This window comes from Notamacropus eugenii, chromosome 5 (genome assembly GCF_028372415.1).
Source record: "Notamacropus eugenii isolate mMacEug1 chromosome 5, mMacEug1.pri_v2, whole genome shotgun sequence".
In the NCBI taxonomy this organism is placed as follows: Eukaryota; Metazoa; Chordata; class Mammalia; order Diprotodontia; family Macropodidae; genus Notamacropus; species Notamacropus eugenii.
This window is the reverse complement of record NC_092876.1, coordinates 265,072,038-265,095,867: the sequence shown is the minus strand read 5'-3', so window position 1 is coordinate 265,095,867 and position 23,830 is coordinate 265,072,038. Positions and strand designations below refer to the sequence as shown.

General features: G+C 36.1%; 1 pseudogene; it reads left to right on the top strand.

The window, feature by feature from the left end:
- Nucleotides 1-231: 231 nt before the first annotated feature.
- LOC140507847 (glyceraldehyde-3-phosphate dehydrogenase-like) lies at nt 232-3,054 on the top strand (annotated as a pseudogene).
- The last annotated feature ends 20,776 nt before the right edge of the window (nt 3,055-23,830 follow it).

Here is a 23,830-nt window from a genome sequence, read left to right as displayed (position 1 = left end):
TGAAAAGCGTTTTCCTAGCTGCCCATGTAAATGGAAAGAATATATGAATGGGGTATGCCTATTGGAGAGTCAACCTATCACTCTCATCTATTAGTGTATATATCTTGGACAGACTCTGAACCTAGGTAGTGGGCTAGGTACAGTTAAGCAGTGGAAAGATAAACAAGCCAAGTTGTCTTTGGGAGATTTTGATGACCACAAACTTTAGAAATACAACGTGATGATCTTGTGATGGTCTCTGAGGAGGTGAAATTGAAGATTCAGAGGGTTATGGAGAGTTTCTTGGAAGATATGAGCAGATGCAATGATTACAAAGAAGAGATTTCTGAAAAGAAGCAGGTGAATACCAGGAGAGTTCCATTAAGGAACTGTATGACTGAAAAAAGAAACAGACTGATCACATGAAAAGAGCAGAAAGTGATGAATGGCTTATGTGCCCCACTGATACTTAACAGAGCTATATTGAATGGATTCTCGGGATACATTTATGGGAGAACTGTCTAAGATGTTTTCTGTATCATTGCAGGCTTGACAACACAGATCCACAGGGTATAAGAATTTAACCTGAGAACTTATATTTACTTGAGGGACAATTATTTTGAAATTGTAAATAGTAGTCTGGAGAAAATGAAGTTAAACTATCATTTTCATCATAAATATTGGAGAATTGAGAAAAATTCACAGTTTGTTCACTTGGCAATCCTCTACCATGAATTTTAGCTCCTACAAGAAGCCTTTCTTGATTAGTATTCTCCTTTTCCCAAGAACTAACAAAATCCCTAATCATGAGTCTCATAGGATTTAGAGCTAGAAGGTACTCTACAGATCAGTTCATTCAGGCCCTTTTTCTATATTTTCATTTATCTTTTTTGATAATTATTGAGTTTCATAGTTCTACTGATTCTGTTTTTTTCTTTTTACCTATATGACATTTTAAGTAACTTGAGAGCAAGGACCTCATATATTTTTAATAATATCCTTAATGCACTGTGAAATTCTTTTTATCCTTTGCCACTTTTCTTTGCCACTCTACTACAATCACTATAGAAAAAGTGGGTCATCCACTTTTTGTGTTTGTCCATTTTGTGCTGCAATTACTATGTATCCAGTGGTTATTCTAGTTTTATTTATTGACTATGATTGATTAACATATGAGTCTCTCACAAAACCCCAAACCAGACTTTTAACATACTTGACCTTTTTTATTTTTGTTACAAATATCAATAGAAAAGAAATGGCCCTTTTCAGGTGTTGTGCTACTTTAACAAATGAAAGAACAAATTGGAAAGTTAAAAAATGCTGGTGCTTCATTGCCTGGTTCATTATTACTAAAAATTTTATATTTAGTAGGTTTAAAGATACCCCTAATCTGACAGATAATTTTTTTTAATCCAAGGATATAAGTGTGAACAATTTGAAAATCATCGCTTTTTAGAGATAATTATTATTTTACTGCCCTCCAGCAGAATTTAATTATAGAAACTCAGGAGAATTCCTCTCTAATGAATAGTTAGGGCAAGAAAGAATAAAGAGAGGAAAGCAGGAGACCTTTGTCAAATAACCATAAGATGTGTTTTATTAGAACATGCTGATTTTTCCATATTAAGTCTGACTCACAGTGATAAAATCATTTGTAATATACAGATTTGAACAACTTGGTGGTGGAAGAATGCTTAATATTTAACTTAAGCTTGATTAGAGGAGGCTTCTTTTGTAGGAAGGCCCACACTTTTTGTTAATTGCTAATGAGGCACTGGGTCACAAAGGACTGAAAAGTGTATGTATACTCTGAGGTGAGGAGCTTTAGGAGCTTGGAAGTAGGTTCATTTGCCAGATGAGGTGCCGTTAAGGACCTCTCCCCACCTCAAACACACACACCTCTTCTTGGAAACCTTGAAGTTGGTACTTCTTTCTCTGGTAACAGAAGCCCTGTCTGCTGTCTTTATTAGTCTGCTTGTATTTTCTCTGTTGGTATATGTGGTTAAAGAAGACTGTTGACCACTCAAAATTTTCTTTCTTTATAGAAAAGAAGATCTAAGAACCTGTGCTAGAGGGCTTTCCTATGTATGCTGAGGTGCTTGCTGCTACACAGGTGACTATTAAAGTGTCTTCCAACTCTAGGATGCTATGATTCTTTCAAACAATATAATATTCTACCTAGAGCTGGATCCATGTTTATGTGTATTAAAATCTGACTCTATCCTAAGTCTCCACATTTACTGAATTATTATTACTTTTACTTCATTCACTTTATATTCCCTAATTGCTTTTCCTCATAGACAGTCTTTCATCTTCCTTCTCTGTGCATTTGCATGTTTTCTTCATTTTCCTTTAGAGCTCATCTCAAGTGTCCACTTCCTGTAGGACTTCTCTATTATCATTCCTCCTTCCCCTGGAAATGACCATACACATACAGCGCATGGAATTGAATTTTACTGGAGCTGTTTTGTTTTTATCTTTGTATTGATTGCTAGTGTCTAACTTATGAGAAATGCTTAACCAAATGAATCAATAAATGAATTGGAATACCAGGAGCGTGATCTCAACAATATTAAATGGGGAGACTGGAGAAAAATATGTCATAGAGTCTACTTGTATCCTTCTCACATAGAAAAGATCAAGGCTAACTTGAAGGGTAGAGTTACTGCATCTGATGATGCCCCTATGTTCATGATGAGAATGAACCATGACAAATGCATAAATTCCTTTAAGATTATCAGTAATGCCTCCTGTACCACCAACTGCTTGGCCCTCCAGGCTAAGGTCATTCATGACGACTTTAACATTATGGAAGGACTGATGAACAGCATCCAAGCCATTAGTGCTCCCCAGAAGATAGTATACGGCAAGTTGTGGTATGCTGGGCATGGTACTGCCCAAAATGTCATCCCTACTTCCACTGGTGCTCCTGAGACTGTGAGCAAGGTCATCTCTGAGATGAATGGGAATCTTATAGGCACACCATTCTATATTCCTAGTGTATCTGTTGTCAATATCACTTCCCACTTGGAACAACCTTGCAAATATGACAATATCAAGAAAATGGTGAAATAAGAGGCACCCTTGAAAGGCATCTTGAGCCCCACAGAGAACCAGGTTGTGAAGTCACTCTGGTGACTTAAACAATGACACCTGCTCTTCTACCTTTAATCCTGGTATCTGTATTGCCCTCAATGAATATTTTGTCAAGTTCATTTCCTGATATGACAATGAGTATAGTTAATCATGTAGTAGACTTCATGGTCTACATACCCTCTGAGGAGTACAGTAGAAAGCCATGGATATTCATTCTCAGCCAAACAGGAGTTCTACCACTAGAGATCTCACATCTTCAACCTGGGAACAGTTTGGAAGACCCCAGCCTCCTGGAGAGGGATACAGATGACTTCTAGATCTTCTGTGAGGACCTGGGTAATGAGATGAACAATGACATTTTAGTCAGAGCCTTCAGCTTATTCCCCTCCTTCCTCAAGGACAAAGGTATATGGAATAAGTGTTACGACTTTGTCAGTTTCAAGAACCCTAGTGACTATGTGCAAGCCATGAGGGAGATGAATGGGAAGTATGTGGGCTCATGCCCTATCAAACTACTCAAGAGCCTGTGGAAGTACTGCAGGCTGGATGTTGTTCAGAAGAAGCAGAAGGAGAAGAAGCCAGGACTTAGCTAGCCCAGATCCCCAAGAATCCCCCTTATTCCCTATGATGACCCTGCCCCAGTCCCCAATCTGAATAAATTTGAATTCTTTCCATCAAAACAAAAAGGAGCAGCTAGGTAGTGCAGTGGGTAGAGCACCAGCCCAAGACTCAGGAGGACCTGAGTTCAAATCTGACCTCAAACACTTGACACTTATTAGCTGTGTGACTTTAGGCAAGTTGCTTCACTCTGATTGTCTCATAAAAGCAAAATAAAATAAATAATTGAAAAGTAAAAAGAAAAAAAGACTTTGTGATGGGGATTTCATTTCTTATTCTCAATACTTGACTGAAGGTACCCTTATTGTAGGGAAGAAAAGCATAGAGTCTTTGGTTGTATACTGTTAATAAAGTCACCATATTCAATGAAAAGAAAGATATACAAGTATATACACATATGCATATATACACACACATACATACACACATATGTTTTACATAAGGGCTCTTTTCCTCTTTTTTAAAAAATATTTTTTGGGGCACATTCACTTTTAAACTCACTTTGAATAGTCATAAATTCACTAAGAATTGGGAATAATTAAATGAGGAAAGAGTAGCTTCTTTAGAACTGCTACACACTACATGTGATCTACTCCAAGTAGATTCATAGCTAGGTATATATTACCATGATATTTTCCTGGTTGCAGAAATAGATATACTGTGAAAGTGCTATTTATTATACTTCCGCCATATGCCTTCTGTCTCTTATGTGGCTAGTAGCAGGGGAACATAATATTCTGCTACTTAGTGCTGGTACTGTTGTTAGAATAATCAACATTTTCAATAAAGATACACTTTTCTTTAAATATTGTACTCCAACAGTTCAGGTACATTTATTTTAAGTGATTTTTACTTACCAAAGTCTTGTTTCAGAGACTCTATGCGAATTTCTCACTTCATTTTGCTTGTGTGACCTCATTTAGGAAATCTGAGAAAATTTTAATATACCCAGTATACTTAAGAACTCCTCACCTTCAAATATACTATTATATCATACAGGAAAATAATTTATGTAGCATCCTGCTATAATGATTAGCTTATTTTAAATCTAGAGAAAACACAATGGCCCCTAACATTCATGTTGTTTCCTCCTTTGCAGTTTTTAGAATGTTTAGACAAAAAGTAAAAAGTATAATCACAATTATTCTTAGTTTGCAGTTAGGAAACTTCCTAACATTTAGGCAGAGGTTTAGTTTTCTGCTTTGTTTTACTATTATATCTATCTTTAGGTAACCTCTGGTCTCTTTGTATTTGAGGCAAGATTCAGGTTGCCAGAAATGTTTGGCTAAATGAAATACTGTATTATATTGTCTATGGATAGGCAGGGGAAGGGCAAGTTGGGGAGAAAGCAGGCTTTTTTCTTGAAACATTTTTCAGTGCTTGAATAGGTAGATGTATCAGCCCAAGTCTTCTGCTCTAAGATGCCAATGCAGTCTATGTCTCTCAGTAAAATCTTTTTTTTCTGACAGAACTTAGTCCCTCTTCCTCTTCCTCCTTTCTGCCAGTTGCTCCTAGGCTGCCAGTTCTTTCTAGTTCACCTCTTTCCATATGACTCCACTCCTTTTTTTCTTCCAAATGCCTGGAATCTCCACATAGTTATGAAAGAGCTCCTTCTTTGTATACCAGTTCCTCAGGCTTTACAAATCTCTTACATAATAACGTTGATTGTAAGAGGGATGTAGGGCCTATTCACACTCAGTTCTGAAAGATTGATTCAATCAAGAGGTGCTCTTACCCACAAAAGCACTTACTTTTAAATGAGGTGGAATGTCAAGGGATTCCCCACCCATACAATTGAAAAGTAGAAATAAAACAGAAATTCCTATGTGAATAATCATGAGCTTTTAAAACTTCCCTACGTATAGGAGAAAATTTATCTTGCCAATTTGCTCCACATTGCTTTTATCAGGGTTTCTCAGCCTATGATGGCTGTTGTTTCTGCAGTTCCCAAGGGCTCCCAGAAGGTGTCTCCTACTGTTGCTTTCTGACCCAGGTGAGCCCTTAGCCCTGTGCCCTGACTTCAGCATAGTAGTCTTTTGGCAAGGGTGGTGAGAGATATCAAGAGCTCTCTGTCATTCAGTGGATTTTCCCCCAGGCCATATTACTACATATTAGAGTCAGTCAGCTGTAAACATTTGTTTGACTTATGGATTTTGTTCTTTTATTAAAGCTATGACCTCTTGTCTATAAGAGATGTTTAAATTTTACAAGCATGTTTTAAATGTATATTAGTTCCAAGAAGGAAACAGTCTTAGTTTATATTTGCACATTACATTTATGGGTTTTTTTTTTATTTTTATTTTTTTAATCAAGACCGTGACCTTAAAGATTTAGTGGAAATGGGATGTGCAGTCAAATGTCTAGTTTCATGGCCATGGATAAATAACTGCTTTTGGATTCAGTTTCTTTATCTGTACAATAAATCTAATGTTTAAGATGTTTCAGTTTTAAATCTTATGATTGATTCTATGAATTAGCATATTACCTTACATATTAGAATGCCAGATATGACCCTGATATTCCCTATTTTCATGCATATTTAGTTGCCCATATTTAGTTTGAATATATAGTTTTAGAACTTTGTTTTGATTAGTCAAGACATCTGAGAATTTTAACCAATAAATCATCAAATATTTATGAGAATATATGTATGTTAGTACATGCATATAGCATACATATGCACATAGTACTCATATGTATGTATGTATTGTTTATATGTATTTATATGTGTTGTGTGTATACATATAAATCTAAAAATATATACATATGTCTTTTGTATGAACAATGAGTTCTAATTTGACAGTCGACGAAAGGGCTTTTTCTTCATCATATAGTGTGTGGAAAAAAGGGAAACAAAAGTTATATTATACCTGAACAAGTCTCAAAGTGAAGAGACATCTCCATTAGAAGTAGGCTCACCAAACATCCATACACATACTGAATTAGGCAGTTTGGTCAGGCAATAGGGAGTTATTAAGCATCTCCTCTATGCCAGGCACTCTACCAAGTACTAGGGATACAAAAAGAGGCAAAGGATAGCCCCTTTCCTTAAGGAGCTCATACTCTAATGAAGGAGGCAGCAAGCAAACAAATTTGTGCACACAAGTTATTTATAGGATAAATGGAAAATTATTAAGAAAGACAAAGAATTAAGAAAGGTTAGGAAAGTTTCCTGAAGAAGATCGGACTATTAGTTGGGATTTGAAGGAAGCAAAGGAAAGTCAGTAGGAGAGAAATCATTCCAAGCATGGAGGAGAGCCAGCACAAATGCTGGGAGTTGAGAGATGGAGTGTCTTATATGTGGGGAAAAAAAAACACACGAAGGAAGCCAGTGTCACTGCATTGAAGACTGAAGTGGGGAGTTGGAAGACTGGGAAAGTAGGAGATAGAGGGACAGTTATTTTTTTTTACTCAAAATTTATTTATTTCCACAAGTGGACCACTATGAAGGGCTTTTAAACAACACAAATGATTTGTATTTGTTCCTGGAGGTGATCAGGATCCACTGGAGTTTATTGAGTAGGGATGTGATATGATAGGACCTTTTTTTTTTTTTTTTTTATGAAACTTTGACCACTGAATGGATGCATTAGAGTGGGGAGAGATTTGTAGCAGGCAAACTCACCACAGGCTATTAAATAGTCCAAACATAAGTTGATGTCTAAGGTTTCTTCCAGTCCTAAATCTATGATTTTATGGTTCCCTTTTGCACCCCCTCCCTCCTAGTCACAGCACAGTCATCATGCTGGGGTGAAGGGGAAAATTCTGCACAAGTTTGAACAGGAAGATATAGGTGGCAGATATAGTTGTGAGGAACCTTAGTGTTTTTCTAGTCCAACTGCTTTGTTCTATATCCAATAAGGGGAAATGATTTGCCCAAAGTCACACAGATTGTAAATAAATCAGTATTTGAATCTAGGTTATCTGATTCCTACTATTTTGTGTGCTTGTACATATGTTTAAGAGGGAGACATCAGAGGAGAGTGATGAAGGAAAATGAAATTTGCAGGCTGCTTGAATCAATTCAATAGGCATTAAATACTTCTCTACTATATGCAAGGTTGTTGTTCAGTCATTTCAGTCATTTCTGAAGCTCTTCTTCTAGAGCTCTTCCTAGATCCATTTGGAGTTTTCTTGGCAAAGACACTAGAGTGGTCTGCCCTTTCTTTCTCCAACTCATTTTACCGATGAGGAAACTGAGGCAAACAGAGTTAACTGACTTGTCCAGGGTCATATAGTAAGTGCCTGAGGTCAGATTTAAACTCAGGGAGCTAAGTCTTCCTGACTCTAGGCTTGGCTCTCTATCCACTGCACCACCCAGCTGCCTATACATACACAAGGTTCTAATGTAACTCTAAAAGAATTTATTGGGTAATAGGAGATCTTAGAGAACTAACAAAGTGAAAAGAGAGAAAAATCATTGTGCAAAAATTGCAATTGTTTAATAGCAATAATAATAGCTGACATCATATTTTTAAATCTGTAAATCATCTTGTGAAAATTATCTCATTATTTCCTCACAAATTTGTGAGGTGAGGATATTTGTTAAGCAGATGAAGAAACTGATGCTTAAAAAGGTTAAGTGACATCGAGTCACTTTTAGAAGGCAGCTTGAAGTCAGGTCTAAGGTTATTCTAGGTGCATCACACTGCTTATAATTTATGTGTCTAATCACCAGGTATCACAAGAATGATAATGTGAACCATTAAAAATATCAGATTAACCTTGTTTTAGGATTTATTTAATTTCCAAATGATTTTTTATTTCTATAAAGTATGAATCTACTTCTACAAACCACACATAAATAAAGCCAACTTACAAAAATTCCTATTGTTTAATAGGTAAATCATATCTTCAGCATCGATAGTTTGTTGCTCATACAGTATGGCTGTCTGCTCACAACTTTTAAAAACATGAAAGAGAATTCTGACTATAATCAAAAGCTGCCTGACACTTTTAAGATCAAGAAATCAGTATAAAACATAACCATCAGGATCACATAGTGGAATTTTCTTTCAAAACATTTAATTGATGGAACCTAATTCAGAATGAAATGTTCTTTTAATGTTTATAATATAATGGATGACCTCCTGTATAATCCAATTTGATGGACAGTATGTGGGATGTAATTACTTTAAGCATCCTGGGAGTAAAGGAAAGCATTGAATGAAGGTGATTGATTTGAGCAGAAAAACACTGAAGCAAAAGTTTTCACTCAAGCTTCCCCTTTTGTATCTCTCTCTCTCATAAAATGTTTAAATTAGCTATCCTCAAAGTGCCGTTCCACCTCTCAGGTACCATCTTCCTACACAAAAGGTCAAGATTAAATGGCAGAAGAGGTGAGCTCATCTTGAATCCAGTACTAAAAATGTCAGGAAATGCTTTTGTAGAGTTTATAATTGTCCTTTCCTATATTTTTCCATGTCAAAGTTTTATGACTAGTATAAAGTAAATTGTGGTGGCGTTATGACACAAGGCTTGAAGACTAATGGGATAAAAACTCCTCTTTTTCCATTTGTCTGCTTTCAAAATAGCATGTAAAAGACTAAAAAAAAAAAAAAACCCTTTTATTTTACATTATTACTGCTTGCTCTTCCAGTCTACCCTTTTAAACTATTGCTCAGAATGCATAACAGAATATAATAGAAGGCCAGTTCATATCATTAATCTGCTGTTATCCTCCCAGCCATAAAATCATATGGTTGATAAGAATCTTAAGCAGTCACATCTTCAAATAAATTCATTTCATTTTATATAATATATCACTTAAATTCATCATAATCCTTTAATTATCCTGGATCCCATAATTTACTATCTATGTAACTTTGGGCAAGTCATTTAATTTCTCTGGGCCTCAAGTTTTCCCATTGTAAAATGAAAGAACAATCTCAATATGATTCTTAAAATTTATGTGGTACCTTGTATGTGCCATCCCCCTTCACTGTGATAGATGCTGGGTTACAAAGGCCAAACACTGGACAGTTCCTGCCCTCAAGAAGCTCACATTCTACTGGGTGGAGATAACATGTGCATAGGTAGTTAAATATACACTATTTATACTGTAATTATACATACTGTGTCTATACTGTATATACTACACATAATTATACAGACTGTATGCTTACTATAATTTCATTGGTGCAGGAAATTCCTGCTTTGCAAACTCCAATACAAATAGAAAGTTGTTCTGCAATTTTTAATCTTAGATAGTTACCTGGGGCACTTAAAGGTTAAGCGACTTGCCCCTGGTTGACCTGCCAGTATAAGTCCCAGGCAAGACACAAGTTTTGGTTTTCTGAAACTAAGTCAGTCCTCTAGCCACAAAACTATATCTCCTCTTAAAATATGTGCTATGTACAAAGTAAATACAATGTAATTTTGGGAGTTCAGTGGGACATTAAATGGGATGATGAGCTAAAAGGACTCATATAAGAAGGTGGCACCTGAACTTAGCAGTCAGATTCCAAGAGGCAGGAATGAGGAAGGACTTTCTAGGCCTGAAAGGCAGCTGATCCAAAGGCACGGAGGCAGAATGGGAATCTTATGGTTAAGGAAAATCAAGTATGGCACTATATATGGAAAGTACAGAGGGAAAGGGGGGAGTTCAGTGAAATCAATCTGGAAAAATAAGCTAGAATATACTGTGAAGGGCTTTTAATTTTGAAAAGAAGAGTTTTTGATTTTGCTTATGTCTTGAGGATAAAATGCAGAGAGAGGAAAGGTCAGAAAACCACTGGGGATGGAAAGATAGCATTTTAGTTTGACTGGAATTTTAAAATGTTTTAGAAAACACCCTAATTGGGTAGTCCAGCTGTTCATTAAACTCCTTTCCAGCTCAAAATCCAATTATCCTCTGCCACTCCTTTAATGAAAAACTTTCAGTGGTTCCCCTTTGCAAAACGAATAAAGTTATTTACTCCTGGTGCTGGCATTCCAAGCTCTGGACAGTCTAGCACCAATTCTCCTTTCTAGAGTTATCTCATGTTACCTTGCTTCTATACACTCTCCATCCCAGCCAAATGGAATAACTTTTTATTTATTACAGTTTTTTGACCTCCCTTGCTTAGGATGGACTCTTTAACCTCACCTTCTCATTTCTGTCTGTTAAGTCCCTTCAAGGCTTATCCCAGAAATGACTTCCTCTATGAAGCCCCCCATGAATTTCAAATTCTTGAATCTCAAATTTCTCATTGTTCTTTGCCTGGCTCTCAACTTTACATCTTTATTCTATGTATGCATTTGCTTTATTATATTATGACTTAAAGAACATGACTCCTTAATTTTTTTTTCAAATAGCAAGCATTTGAAAACTCAGTATATGCCTCCCATTATCCTCCATTGAACTTATTAAAAACAAAAGAAAATTCAAGACTGAATACCTCAATACTATTTGCATAGTTCAGCAAAGCAAATTCCCATAGTAGCTGTGTTCAAAAATGCATGTCACTTTCTGGATATCAAGAATGTTACATTTCTGTCAAAAGCTTATTAGTATGTTTCATCATCATTGTTTTGGACTTATAGTTTATCATTGTATTGATCAGAGTTCAAGATTCTTGCAAAGTTTTTCTCTATAATGTTATCATTGTAAAAAAACAAAAGTGTTCCTAATTCTGCTCACTTCACTCTGCATCAATCCATAAGGACCTTACAAGTTTCCTCTAAAAAAATAACCATTTCATTATTTCTTATGGAACACTAATATTCCGTTGCATTCCCATACCATAATTTGTGTAGCTACTCTACAATAAACTACCCATTTCCTTTGTAATTTTTGGCTTCTATAAAAAGAACTCTGTGTGTATAGGTATATTTCTTATTTTATTTCTTTCTTTGGGACATAGTCATAGTAGTGGTCTAGCTGTGTCAAAGAGTACACCAGGTTTGGGAACTTTCTGGGAACAGTTCCAAATTCTTTTACAGACTAAGTGAACCAATTTCCAGTTCCACTAAATGTGTATGAGTTTATTTGTTTTCCTATAATCCCTGATATATTTTTCATTGTCATTTTCTGTCATTTTTGTAAGTCTGATGGGTAAGGAGAACTTTTGTTAACTTAATCTTTGTATAGGGAATTCCTAGGACAGCGTCTTGAACATAGCAGGTATTTAATAAATATCTTGTCTCATGCTATGCTAAAAACTCTGGGAGCAAGCTTTTATTTTATGAGTTATAGAGGTTTGTCATTGAAAGCCCTTAATGTCCTTTGTTGTCACTTCTTTTCATTCCTGTCCTCATATACTTGTACTTGGTATATTCAAAATGTGCCCTGAAATGCTTGAGAACAAGTATCAGATAAGTAAGTAGAAAGGGTGTGTGGTAGAGACAGGCCATCAATCAGTAAGCACTTATTAGGTGCCTACTATATACTAGGATTAGGCAGTATGCTAAGTTCTGGGGATACAAAAAAAGCTGTCTTTACTCTCAAGGAGCTTACAATCTGATGGGAGACAAACCTGTGAAAATAAGATATATACAAATAAATTGGAGATAATCAACAGTAAGATGATGCTAGCATTAAGAAGGATCAATAAGAGTTTCTTGTAGAAGATGGGATTTTAGTGGGGAATTGAAGGAAGCCAGGAGGTGGAGGTGAGAAAGGAGAAAATGCCATATGTGCTATACAGAACAGACAGTGAAAAGGCCTAGATTTAGAAGATGGAGTGTATTGTGTGAGGAACAGCAAGGAGGCCAACTGGTGAAACACAGAACTAAAGAGGGTGGAAACACAGGTGAGGTGTAAGAAGACCAGAGAGGCAGGGCTGTGCTAGGTGATAAAGAGCTTTGGAAACCAGCAGGAGGATTTTGTATTCAATCCTTTAGGTTAAGGTTAGACCCATAAGGGGCCGTGGCTCAGAGTTTAAGAAACACTGAAGGAGTCACAAGTGGAAAAACTTTAAGAAGACCTGTGTAGGTGATAGGGAACCCGGAGAATTTACCAAATAAGGGAGAGATGTGATCAGACTTGAACATTAAGAAGATTAATTTCACAGCTGAATGGAGGATGTAATGGAGAGGGGGACAACTTAAGGCAGGGAGACAGGTAGCATTTTTGCCATAGGTCCTCTACAGTAACATAGAAGCACACCAGACTGAATTCTGATCAGGAGAATCAAGAGAAAGTTACAGAGTCATTTTTTGAATGCAGAGCAGCTTAGAAAGATAGAGAGAGAAGTGTGAGGGCAATGTGCTGGGGTTGGCCAGGAGTACAGCACAGCAGCTCAGCAGCCGGGTGGCACTAGAAGCAAGAGCAGGTACAGTTAGGTGGCATAGTGGATAGAGTGCCAGAACTGGAGTCAGAAAGACCTGAGTTCAAATGAAGCCTCAGACTCTTACTATGTGACCCTGTGAAAGTCACTTAACTTCTGTTTCCTTCAGTTTCTTTATTTGTAATATGGGGATAACAGTACCTAACTCTCAGGGTTGTTCTGAAGATCAAATGAGATAATAATTGTAAAGAGTTTGGCATTGCGCCTGCCATAAGCGAAGGGCTATATAACTGCTAGCTAATAATAGTAAGGATTGAGATAAATAATTCATTGAGGACCCCTACTCAAACTCTAATCAGTATTAGTCAGCTCATTGTGATTTCATAAGGGGTAATGATTGTTAATAATTATAAATTAGTTATGTTTATATATTATGTTTTATATACATATAAATTAGTAAAATATATTTACCTACTAATACTTATCTATAAGTCACATAGAAATATAGATTCTAATAGAAGGACCCTATAATAGGCCTCAAGCTTTAACATAATGTCCATTACTTGTTTAACAACTATGGAGCTCACTTGCTGTAATGGTAATTATGAAAGTTAAAGATCTTCCTCACCCATTAATGGGCCTGTCTATTAAAAGAAGCTTGATTAGGAGAGAGCCACACCTTTTGTTAATTTCTAATGAGGCACTGGTTCTCAAGGGTTCTGATGCTCTCTGGCTCTGAAAAATGTATAAATACTCTGAGTGAGGTTTTCCTTTGGGTCTTACTCAGTGGAAGTGTTTGGCCAGACAAGACTCAGGGAAGTCGCTAAGGAGCCCCCAGGCTTTGAAAACCCAGATGTTGATGCTTCTGTCTCTGGTAACTATCTATGTGTGGTCTGACAGCTGAATCTGTCTGTTGATCTGTGATGTATGTATTGCTTACAGTCAGACAGCTGGAAGCCCTGTCTCTTGATCTTTATTTCTCTGAAGTTCAGAGTGCTGACTTTTCCCCTTGAACTAAATGAATCATACATGAGCTTGATTAAAGTGATTGTTGACCCTTCAAAATTTGCTTTCCTTTTAGAAAAGCAGATCAAAGAACCTGTGATAACAGGCCATCCTGGATGTGTCAGGGTGCTTGCTTTTACATTTGCACAATTGCAACAATGCTGACAAACATATTTCCATCCTGTTTTGTTCAAATAACATGAACAAATCAAGCTTGGATGATGGCATCATGCAAAATGGTCTCCCTCCCACCCCCAATATGTTCTTGGAGCATATGTATAGCATATGCCATCTCCTTCCACCTAGTCAGTGGAGATTTCTTAATTCACCTAACTCAGGACATTGCTGACATGTCATTTTTGCTAATTTTATCTTATGCATCATACATCAATGAATGAAATTTTGTATTTTGTATAATCACTTTAGAATATGTAGGTAATTCATCTGGCATCAAACCCTATGAAAACAAGGGCCCAGAAGAAGGGGACATCTCAGATCATGAGAAAGATCTGAAGTCCACTTTATTAGAAGGGACCATGGAACCTTTAATAAAGTTCCATTGACTCAGAGCTCTACCTCAGTCTCTTTTATTGTAGGTTGGACAATTTTATTACCCACATAATAGAATCTGAAAACTTTGTCACCCATAACACAGTCCGGGGTAAACTTCTAGGGCAGAGAGGAGTGATTAAGAGAGGGCAAGAACCTGACAGAACGTATTCTAGAAATATAAGCTCAAGAAAAAATTGAGGGTTAGTTTCTAACTTTTGGCCCTTGTACATGAGCCTTCAGTGGAATAAACCAGGACAGAAAAACAAAACCAAGCAGTTGTCATCAGTGTACTCACTGCTGTGACTGTGTCCAGCAAAAGTCTATGGAAAAAGAACCAAGATGGTGGAGCACAACCTGGGACCCAGCTGAATCCTCCAAACATTCCCCTCCAATCAGTTTTATATTAACTCCTCAAATAAAATTTTGGAGCAACAGAGCCAAGAAAAGTTCAGAGGGAGGCATTTTTCAAGTCTAAGACACCTAGGATGTCTGCAAAAGAGATCTTTAACACCAGGGTGGGCACCAGGGAGAACAGCAAAAACATCAACATACAGACAGCTACAGTAGCAGCAGTAGTGCCCTTGGAAGCTCTCAGTCCAGAGATGGCAAAGGGATTAGAAAACTGGTCAGAAAGACAGAAGACCCTTTGCTGGCATGAAGTTTAGCAGGTGTTGATTGGCAACTCTATTGCGCATAAGTGGTTTTGCTTATGGGAGGATATAAACATGTGTGACTAGTTACAAGGGAACCAGGGGCCCTGTTCACAGTTTTTGGGTCAAGGGTAATGTTAGCACTTGTGGCTAAAGTAGAGCAGGGGGCCTGGTTCCAGGGCCAAGAGAAGCACAAGCACATTCAGTTTCAGAGAATAAAGGGTCCTTCCTGGGTAAAGACCAGAGAAGAACAGTGATTATACCTCTCCACAGATTATACCACCTTGGAAACACCAAAAATTTGCAGATACCCAGAGCAATCTCTGAAATCAGGACCAGAAAGAAGTGTGAAGCTTGGTGCAATGTTCCCCATCCCTCCCTCAGTTCAGCAGAGTCCAACTTTAATGCAAAGTTCAAAATGAAGAAATAAGCTGGGAAAATGAGCAAGCAACAAAAAAGAACTTGACCATAAAAGTTACTATAGAGACAGACAAAAAACAAGACATAGACTTAAAAGAAGACAATAGTGGAAAAATATTTGCAAGGAAAGTTGCAAAGAAAAATGCTAATTGGACCCAAGGCCAACAAGAATTTCTAGAAGCATCAAACAAAAAAGTAAGAGTGGTAGAAGAATTGGGAAAAGAAATGAGAGGTGAGAAAATTATGAAAAGAGAATTAAGAACTTGGTACAAAAGGCACAAAAATTACTGAAGAATAAAAACAAAATTTGACTAATAGTAAAGAAAACATAAAAATCCATTGAAGAAAGGAAACTTCCTTCAAAACAAAATAAGCCAAGTGGAAAAGAATGTACAAAAATTGACTAAGGAAAAGAACTCCTTAAAAAGCAGAATTGAATAAATGGATAAAGTTACACAAAAGATCACTGAAGAAAGTAATTTTTTAAAGGCAAGTGGAAGCTACTGACTCCATGAAACATCAAAAAACAATAAAACAAAAGAAAAAATAGAAGAAAATGTGAAATATCATAAAATCAACTGACCTGGAAAATAAATTAAGGAGAAAGTAAAGGAATTATTGAACTAATAAAAGTTGTGATCAAAGAAAGAGCCTAGACACCACAATTCAAGAAATTATCAACTAAAACTGCCCTGATATCCTAGAACTAGAAGGTAAAATAGGAAATAAAGAATACCCCCTTCAATGCTCCCAGGTTAAGGAGAAAATATAGCAAGCATCCAGAAAGAAATAATTTAAATATCATGGAGACACAGGATCACACAAGATTTATCAGCTTCCATGTTAAAAGGTCTTGGGATGTGATATTCCAGAAGGCAAAGGAGCTAGCAATATAACAAAGAATAACCTACACAGCAAAACTGAATATAATCTTTCAGGAATAAAAACTGATATATAATGAAATAGAAGACTTTCAAGTGTTCCTGATGAAAAGATCAGAGCTGAATAGAAAATTTCCAATTAAAACAGAACATTCAAGCATAAAAAGGTAAACATGAAAGAGTGGTCACAATAGACCAATAGAGTTAAATAGTTTACTTTCCTTTATGTGAAGATGACACATGCAACTCCTAAGAACTTTATCATTATTATGGCAGTTAGTAGAAGTCTGCTTAGACAGAGGACAAAGGTGTGGGTCGATTATATTGACATGTTCTCCAAAAAAAAAAGAATATAGGGATGAGAAAGGTGGATGAACAGAGAGAACAGTAAAGGGAGAGATCGAAAAGGGGAAATTTTCTTATGTAAAGGAAGTAGGCAAGGAAGAGATTTTATAATAGACAAAAGTGACAGGGGGGTGGTGGGTAATGCTTGAACCTCACTCTCGTCAGAATTGGTTTAAAGAGAGAAGAATGCATGCACATGCACACACACATCCCATATATTTATTTACCTATACATGCATACACATTGCACACATACGCATATATACACACATTTTATATATATGTATTACACATACACACACATACAAGGTTGGGTATATGAATTTATCTTACTCAATAGGGTGGTAAGAGGGGAAGGAGACAAGAGATATGGGGGTGAAGATTACAAGGGGGAGGATATATGGGGAGAAGGCAGTGGTAAGTGGCACGACAGACTTTTGAGGAAGGACAGACAGTATAAGAGAGAGAGAGGGAGAGAGGGAAATAGAGAGGGAGAAACAGGAAAATGGGATAGAAGAAAATACACAATCAGTGATATTAGCTATGAATTTGAATCAGATGAGCTAACCCATAGAATGGAAGCAGATAGCAAAATGTATTGGAAAGTGGAATCCAACAATATGTCATGTATAAGAGACACACTTGGGACAGAAACACACACACACACAGTTGAAATGAAGGACTAGAATAGAATCTATTATGCTTTAGCTTAAGTGAAGAGGGCAAGGATGGCAATCATGATCAGTTTCGAAGAACCCATCATGAAAAATATTGTCCTCTCCCACAGAGAGGACTGTTTATCAAAAATGCTTAAATAAGTATTTTTAAAGTCAAGTGAGTTTTTTGTTACCTTGTTACTTGGTTTCTAAATTCTACTTGCCCCTTTCAACAATGTGTAAGAGTTTATCTTTGTCTCAAAAGTTGTTCTAATTTAGACAGTAATGTGGGTATGATTATAGATTGGACAGTATGCATATCAGCATTTTTCTTTAAGTTGTTCTGATAATTTAAATAATAATCAGGGAGATAAATAATAATTTCCAGGGGGAATTGCAAAACTTTCTATGGAATGATTATCTGGTCTTATAATGTAAATATACCTTATCAACTTTTGTGAAAGAAAGAGTGGTGTTATCATTAAAAAGGTAGTCATATAACTTCATTGATAAAGTATATTCAAATCAGTTTGTTTAATGTGACTAAAAAAGCTTAAAAAAAAGAAAAAGCATATTGAATTTACAACTTGTTCACTGGGATCATTCTTCTGTTGATATGGTGTGGTTTGAACTTATATATGAAGTACAAGCAACAAAATATACCAAGAACTGGAGATTTGCCAGTAAATGAGAACTCTTGGAAGTAGTATAAAAGGTACAGCTAAAAAGATCTTTTTAAATAGCCTGGATAAGTAAATTACAAGTTCCTTCTTCACAGGTTCTATATTTGATATTTCTTTTGTATCACTCATAGTTCTTAGCATACTAAGCATAATAGGACTTATAGGAATGGAAAGTGTAAATATAGTAGGCATTTATTGAGATTTCTGGAGCTGAGGGAAAATTTTAATAGTCAATAGGGAAAGATAACAACATCATAAAATAAATCAGGAATAAAAGGGCTCAGAATTTCCCCTGGAACAAGCCCAAGACATCTTTGTGGGGAAAATGTAGGTACTGTGGATTGCATTTATTTCTAGACAAAACATAAAAGGCAGACATTAATAAGCCAGAGGGTGTACAGAGGAAAATGACCAGTATGATGAATTAAGAATTTTTTTGCTGGGCCCCAGAGAGTAAACTCACAACAATGAATAAATATTCTAGAGAAGTCAATTTTGCTTCAGTAAAAGTAAAAACTTTCTAAAAATTGGAGCTGTTTAAAGTAAAGTAGGCTGTCTTGGGAACTAGTGAGTTCACCCTTACTAGAAGGCCTTAACAAAAGGCTAGAATGTTGCTATGGAGGAGATTTTTGGTTGGGTACAGATTGGCCTTTGGATTCCCCTTCCTACTCTGATATTCTGTGTTGTGTATTTATAGGAAGTAACCTTGGAGAAAGATGGTAAGGTCAGATTGTCCAAGGTCTTGACAGCTAGACAGAAAGCTTTTTTTTTTCCTTCAAAAAGAAAACACAAAATGTGATTATTCTTCATTGTGGTAGAACTTGATCATCCAACTAAGTAGGAATTTGTAAGAGACTTAAGTTCATAGAATAGCAGAGATAAACCATAAGATATCATTTAGTAAGAAGTTACTTGTTTTTAATAGGAAAATGAAACAAAATAAAGGTACAGGGCCTGGAGAAACTTAAGACAATGGACTGTCCCTTTGAGAAGTATATGATGCCTTAAGAAAAACAACAATAACTTTAAATCTAAAACACAGAAAGGAAAATGGATTTAATAGAATGTCAGAGTTATTAATGATGTAGAGATTCTCTCTTATAGCCTCTACGCTTTTCAAATATGGAAACTGGGAAACAGAATGCATCAAGGACTTAGTATCAGAGACTGACTATATGATATTAGAAGTCATTATATCTATTCCTTCATTATTGAGAAATGAGGGTGGGGGTGGTGGAAAGAGACCTGAAAGTGAACAGATTTAGTAGAGTATAAGAACACTGATGAGAGCTTAGAAATCAATTAGTTTAACTCCATCATATTCAGGAGAAGGAAATTGAGTTCAATGGAATGAAAGGGAATTAAGAACATAGAATGTCACTGCTGTAAGCAATAAAATATTATTTAATACAAAGCATCTTCGTTTAAGACTCAGAAAAAGGAGGGGAGAGTACCTATGGTTATGAAATATTCCAGGTGGATAGTACCGTAGGTGTGATCAAGGGGAATATTTTCATTTATTTATGGAATGGAAAATTGTAGTCTATAAAGAGAAAGGTTATAGAATCACAAAATTTTAGTGCTGAGAGTTATGGAAGTGACCTTAGAGACAGATCTTTTAGTTCAACTCTTTCATGTTGCTAGAGGAAAAAAGCCCAGAGAAGCACAGGAGAGGTAGAAGGCCCTAAGAGATAACCAAAGCCAACACTATGATATTAGCAAAGAGGAAACAGTGTCCCAGAAAGGGGAAGGGATTTATAATTACAGAATATGAGAGGTTGAGGAAGGCTTCGAGGTCATCTAAGCTTAATAGTCTGTTTTTACAAGAGGGAACTAAGGTTCACAGGTGGAGTTTAGGATACTAACTAGGTTAGATTTGGAAGGGTCCTTAGAAATTATCCATTTCCAGAATCCACATTTTATGGAGGAAATTCAGCACAAAATTCAACACCAACAAGGGAGTAGACAATCTTTAAGATTATTTTCACTATTCTGTGATCCTAAACTGCCTTTTATCTTTAATGCCCCCTTCTAAGCCTCACTTTCCTCTTCATAAAATGGGGGTGGGGGAGGTTTTATTAAATTATAGCCAGCACTAACTTTCTGTGATGCCAAGTGCCTGCCTTCTCTGACCTAGTTTTCTCTGAAAAAGAAACTGAAATGAGATGGTGACTAAGTGTCTTTATTCCTTCAACATTGTATGATAATAAGAATGTTTCTAGTCATTGAACTTGTTTATTCTTATGTAAAATGTTGGTGTTCATTTGGAAGAAATATAAGACAATTTCAAATACTATTGTTTAATGATACTAAATCCACTTCTCCACCATCCATAAAACTTTTTCCTTTGTTATAAAATATAGGGATTAAGCTTCATCTCTACACTCCCTTTAAGATTTAAAAATCCATGAACCTGAGTACATTCTATTTTATACTATTTTGAGGGCTTGGAGGAGGAGGAGATGAGGGAGTATAATTCCTAAGATATATCATTTTATCATTGTGAATGCACTCTCTTGACTCAGCCTACTATTTCTCTTTTTATCTTATGCAATCCATGGCCATGTTTTTCCACAAATGCTCAACAAAAGATGTGTCCAATTCATTGGCAGTCTCTCTTTTGTTTGATACCATATGTAGCATCCAATATTTCTAACTATTACCTCTCATTTTAAAAAAAATTATTGTTAGGGTTTGCCATTTCTACTTTCTGTTTTCAGTTTTGCAAAAGATGGCAAAAAATTAAGTTTCCACAGAGTTGCTAGTTGATGAAATCACTGAGAATAAGTCAGATAATAAGAAAGTTAGCCAACTTCAGGTGGACTCAACCAATCAGGAGATAGAAGTGACCTTCAGAAAATTTCAAAGTCCTTGATAAATGGGACCAAATAGAAAACTAGCTTATATTACTCAGGGAAAATGACCTAGAATAACCTGGAGAAAGCATTTCTTCACTGAGTTTGTTTAACGAACCTCCTGTATATAAGCAGACATAAAATTGTCCCTCCATATTCTATCACGGGTCCTATGTTGAAGCATGTTTGGGAGGGGGGATCACACAAAGGATGGTTACATGATGGGCATGTAGAAAATGTGGTGATCTAATGGAGAATGGACCAATCCCTCTCCTGATGGGAGGATCTATCCTGAACTAACAATAGTGATTTCTCTTCTGTATCCAGCACTCCCTCCTCCTGAAAAAGGAATTGGAATCCACTTTGACCAAGGCATTCAATTTCTCTGAACTCTACTGCAATAGATTTTTCTTGATACCTTTTTAGTGCCAAGCATATTTCTAACAGTTATTTATACTATAACAGGACTGATTATCTAACATTTGTGGTTATGAGTTTCTCAATAACTGAGACCATCAAATAGAAAATTGAATCTACCCATCAGTGGGATAGGCTGCTTTGCAAGCTGTCACCAAATGTATTCAAGAAAAGATTGGACAACCTGCTTTGATGGCTATAAAACTGCTCATCGTATTTGGTGGAATTTTGATCTGACTTGTGAGGTTCTTTCTAACAATGATATTCTAGAATTCATTTGCCTATTTTCTGTTTCCTGCTATTTTTTTATCTCTAGTTTTGATCTCATCTCTCCAAAATAATAATTACATACAGAAGATAAAGAAAGGTCTTGCAGGACTTGTACAAGTCAATCCATGGGCTTGCCACAGAACTCACCTCTTTGCAAGGAAAGATAAAAAACAGAAGCTTTCTCTGTGATGCATTTGTACTCAGTCAAAGAACTGAGGAAGAGAAGGAACCGATGCAGTTCACCTGCATGTGTAGGTATACCAAGCCCAAAGCTAAGAGTTTTGGCATCCATCCAGAACCAGTTTTGGTCCTGCAGAAGTAACTTTGGGCAGAAACTAAGGCCAGTGAAACATGAATTGCACAGTGAGAACACAGTCTGAGATAGCTTTGAAGCACACTCCCTGAGAATCCAGCATCATTGGTTGAGAAATAAGAAAGTGAGGCATAGGGGAATAGAAAGAAAAAGACATTGCTGAAGATCTCAGGAGGAAGAACACTGGGACAGACCTCAGAAAATAGTACTAAGAAAGACCTGAGGCTTGGGGCATCATTCCCCATAGCTCACAACTAGAACTTGATTGCACTAATAGTTGCTAAAAATCAAAATAAAATATAAACAACACGGACAATAAAAAATTAGTAAACAAAGAAAAAAGAATCCAACCATAGATAGCTACTATGGGGATAGAGAAGATCTAGGTTTCAAAGGAAGATAATGCAACTAAAAAAGCCATTCATTTTTTGATGAGAGGTGTCAAATGGTCCCAAACTCAGAAAGAATTCTTAGAAGAACTTGAAAAGGGCTTTAAAAATCAAATACAGGAGATCAAGAAAAAAAAACAGAAAAAAGTAAGAGCAATCCAAAAAAATCAAGAAAATTATGAAAAGAAAGTCAACCAACTTGAAATAGAGAATCAAAAACTTAAGAATGTTCTAAGACATCAAGAAATAATAAAACGAAATTGAGATTAGGAAACATTTAATCAGGAAAAAAATGTGATCTAGAGAACAGATTGAGAAGAAATAATATCAGAATAGAAGGATTACCTTAAAATTATGATTAAAAAAGAAATCCTGATACAATAATATAAGAAATTATCAAGGAAAATTTCCCTGAATTCTAGACAAAGAAGGCAAAGCAGAAATAGAAAACAAAATCTACCAATCACCACCTGAAAGTGATCCTGGAAGGAAAATGTACAGAATTTCATAGCCAAGTTTCAAAGCTCCCAGTTTAAGGAGCAAATATTGAAAGCAACAAGAAAAAAATAACTATCCAGGAACTACAATAAGTATTACACAAGATCTATCATCCACTACCTTGAAGGACCATAGGTCTTGAAATAACATATTTCATAGAGCAAAAGAGTTGAGGTTATGACCAAAGATAACTTACCCAGGAAAGTTAAGTATAATTCTGAATTTTATAAAAATGGGCATTTAACAAACTGAAGGACTTTCAGATATTTTTGATAAAGCAGTAGAACTTAAGGGAAAATTTAACATATAACATCCAGGGGAAATATAAAGTAAACATTAAAGATCAATTACAAGGGACTGAATAAGGTCAAACTGTTTACTTTGCATATGTGAAAATATTATGACTGTCATCATTATTTGGTTAGTTTAGAAGAATGACTTGGACTGAGATGAGTATGATGGGATGATTCTTAAAAAAATCTGTAGGAAGAGGTACAAAGGAGTAATTATGTCGTACAAATGAGGCATAAAAAAAGAAAAACTAATACAGAAAAAGCTAGTGGTGGGGCAGGTACTGCTGGAAACTTAATCTTATTGGGAATGGGTTAAAGAGGGAATAACATATATATCTAGAAGCATATAAAAGTCTTCTGAATTCAGAAAAAAAAATAAAAGGGCAAGGGGATACTGCAGGGAATATTCTTAGAGGGTTGAGTAGGCTAAGAAATAGAGAGGCAAGATAGGAGGTAGAAGTAAAGCAAAGGGGTTAGGAGGAGAGGATAAATAGGGTGAGAAAGATAGTAAGGAAAAGTAGGAAAGAGGAAAATACAAATGTAATAATAGCTTAGGATGTGAATGAGATGAATTTACCTATAAAACAGAAATGGATAGCAGATTAAAAATTTGAATTCAGCATCATGTTGTTGTAACAGCAAGCAGGTAGGATGTTTTCTGGATTTTTGGACTGGGTTTTAACCAGTCAAGTGCCTTTGTT